This window comes from Echinops telfairi, unplaced genomic scaffold (genome assembly GCF_000313985.2).
Source record: "Echinops telfairi isolate 266 unplaced genomic scaffold, ASM31398v2 ScPeMD7_7420;HRSCAF=8458, whole genome shotgun sequence".
Taxonomy (NCBI): domain Eukaryota; kingdom Metazoa; phylum Chordata; class Mammalia; order Afrosoricida; family Tenrecidae; genus Echinops; species Echinops telfairi.
Genome location: NW_022111320.1, coordinates 48,826,232 through 48,830,020, shown reverse-complemented (window position 1 = coordinate 48,830,020; position 3,789 = coordinate 48,826,232).

Sequence of the window (3,789 nt, the reverse complement as noted above, 5' to 3'; positions counted from 1 at the left end):
CCTTGTGTTGGAATGTACAAATACACAGGAATAAAACTCAATTGTAAGTACACCAATTACTTTCTCTGACCTTAGTTCAGACATAGTTCTATATTACGGAGGCATATAGATTTATTATTTGCAAAGTAATACACTTTTGCTTTGAAAACCAACTTTCCCACTATACTCATTTTTAATTAATGGAAAAAATGTTTCAATTACAACAAAGTAATGTGGTGATCTAATACTAGCAATAAAATCACCATCATAAAACTGTATGTATATGGCACTTAAGGACAATCAACTCACATTTTTGTTCTAATGTTCTAATCTCTTTGTATTCATGATTTTATGGTTTAGACACAACTATAGTAACAGTAAATTTTGGTCTCCTGGAGACCAAATTAAAAAAACACATTTCTGGAATATGTAACAGACTATTTCTTTATTAAAAAGAACACTGCAGCAAAGAACAAACTAGGACTATTAACAGCAGGGAACAGATTCAAGGCAGTGTGTAAACAAATGATCATGGAACTCGAGTGTCTTACAAACTTAGAGACCTTCATAAAGCTCTATACCGGCAGGCCTCAGCTTTCAAACATCGGACCTTGATATGACTTATCTTTGTGTATATTATTATATAATCCGTGTGTATTATTCATACACACTCCCAAATAGCCTCTATGATGCTGCAGTCAATGTTTTACTCATCAGCAGACTACTACCCCGTTTTCCCGAAAGTAAGACATCCCCCCAAAATAAGACCTACTTAGTTTTGCCTCTCACTGAAATATAAGGCATCCCCCTGAAAATAAGGGTTTGCATTGTTATGTCCCAGAAGATGATGACACGACTGTCATTGAATAAATGAGTAAATATACCATAGATTGTTGTACATGGAAATAATGGTAGTAACAAGAAATTCTTGATACTGTAGGATTCAGTTTGTCTGGTTATGCTGGTTTGTGATGACAACTACTACCATACCATATACAGGTAATAAATTTCCTTTTCTGTTGTTGTTCAACAATAAATGTGTGCCGTATTCTTCTTCATGGAAAAATAAGATATCCCCTTGTTAGGCCGAAATTCGAGTTCAGTTCCACTCCTGATAGATGACTAAGGGACATAGCCTCAGGGGTTCCACCGCTCTCTATCCAACTACCCTGTTTCCCTGAAAATAAGACAGTGTCATATATTAATTTTTGCTCCCAAAGATGCGCTAGGTCTTATTTTCAGGGGATGACTTATTTTTCCATGTAGAAGAATACAGAACACATTTATTGTTTTATTAAAAGAGACCTCGCACTTCCTGTCTGCTAGGTTGTGCTGCGGCCAACAGTGAGCTGCAGCACACGCCGCTATGATCCAGAGTCATGGTAGCTTTGGGGGGAGGGGCTTATTTTCGGGGAGGTCTTATTTTCGGGGGTGCTTTATATTTCAGTGAGAGGCAAAAACGTAAATAGGTCTTATTCTCGGGGAAACAGGGTAGTAAGCCTGGTCTTGACTGGACAGCAGTGTATTCAATTGTTTGTTTTGTTGTTATTTATGCAAGACAGTAGGGGGTAGTATCTGATAATGCTAAAAATCAGTTATTTCACAGCTTTATTAGGAGGGCTGGCCCAAGGATATGTCCTGAGGATGTGCCCTCTGACTTATAAACATGCTTCCAAAGAACTCCTAGTACAATCACAAAGGAAGGAGGGCATTCAATTTCACACAATCTTCTAACAGTCTTGTCCTATAAAAACTCAGTTCGCTTATTTGTTTGGGATTACTTCCCAATGACCTCCATGGTTTGACATGCTTAATGAATTGGGTTCTGACCAGACTATTACCGTGAGACCAGGTATTGCAAAGTCCAGCTGTCCCTCATATAAGAGAACTAATTACTTTATTACTAAGGAAACAGGAAACCTGTTCTTAACTGCTTTTTTTCTCAGTCACCTCAGTTTAGGTCATTATCACATCACATTTACATAGTGTCAGCCACCTTCACTGAAAATAGCCCTTTCCTGCCAGTTCAACTTCAAGCCAATGGCTTAAATAGCATCAAAAAAGCACAGGACAACAACTGATTCTTTTAAAGTAAAAAAGCTAGTACTTACTGGGCACTTAATGACAGGCAGGCATTGTGCGAGCAGGTTTCATGCATATTAGCTGATAATCATAATTTCCTATGCAATAGATGTTATCTCCATTTTACAGGTGGGGGCACTGGAAGCGTTAACAGAGGTTAGAAAGAGGTAGGGCTGGTATACAATGGCAGGTAGAGCTAGCTCTTCAGAGCAGTTTAATCTCTTTAAGGAAAGCTGACATTTATTGAAGATTTTATTAATGTGTCAGCCCGACTCGTGATTACTCCATGCCCAACAAGACTGAACTGCTGTGATTCTAGATTATCTTTTCAAAATAGTATTTTATTGTGTTTTCTGTGAAAGTTTACTTAGCTAATTAGGTTACTATTTAACAATATCTACAAAAATTATCATGTCCTTGATTAGAAAATGGGCCACTAAACGAAGTCAGCAACTCAAACCCAAGAGCTGCTCCATGGGAGAAAGATGAGGTTTTATGTTCCCCTTAAGAGTTATAGCCATAAGCTGAAAATTAAAAAAAAAAGATTTACAGCCTTGGAAACCCTTCAGAGCAGCTCTATTTTGTTCGATGGCAATTTTCTTTTTTTTGTTTACAAAATTTGTACAGTGACATAGGTTACATTTTTCAAACAGTCCTGTTATTCCCGTCCTGGCTGTTCCAGCTCTCGTAGGCTGGTTTCCCTGTGCCCTTATTTTCTCGTCTTTGCTTTACCTTTGTGTTGTTGACCATTTGGTCTCACATAGGAGATTTTTTTTTTTAAAGGCAAGCAGTACTCATGGGGATAGTCTTTTTGAGCCAAACTGGTGTTCAAGTAAAGGGTGACTGACCTTGGGAGATAGTTTTACTTTTGGTATAGGACAGAGAGTTGCCCAGTCTCAACTAGATTTCTTTTTTACCAACAATTTGAGTTCTGTTTCATATTTTTCTCCTATCAGTATAAGATAAGTATCCATCAGTTGTGGCCTTGATCACAATGGTCAATAGTGGTATTTGGGCATCATCTAGTTCTGGACTCTGGGGAGATGAGGCTTATGTAGACTAGGAAGCCAATTTCTTCATTGAGTCTTTTGCTCCAGATGAGTAATTTGTGATCCACGGGGTTTTTGTGGATTAGATTTGGAAGTAGACCACCAGCCTTTCTTCCTAGTCCTTTTTAGTGAGGCCCATAACCTGTTCATCATCACAGCAGTACAAAGCTCCAGTGATAGCATGGGGTCTCCGGCATAGAAGGAAAAATTCTACCCCGGAGTCACTAGGTTACAAATATGATCTCACGTAATCCTCACACAACAATGTGAAGAAAACTTACCCACATTTACACATGAGAAAAAGCATAAAGTATGTAACTTATTCATAGTCTTCTAAGACTGTGAGACACAAACTTACGAAGTCAGATGGGGTCTGAACATGCATACTATGCCTAAAGGCACCAGAAATAAAAAGCCAAACAAATTCCTGAGAAATACTGATGATAAAATATTAACAGATACTTTCAGCCTATATATGTAAAGATATAAGAAGAAGAAAAAATTTTCAGTTAGAGAAGGGTATCTGTTCTCTAGTGAAGGATGTGTACTTCTTCAATCGACAAGCAAACCCGGTAGCATCAAGTTAATTCTGACTTCTGGCAATTCTACACATATCAGAGTAGAACTGTATGCTGTAAGGTTTACACACACACACACACACACACACACACACACACAC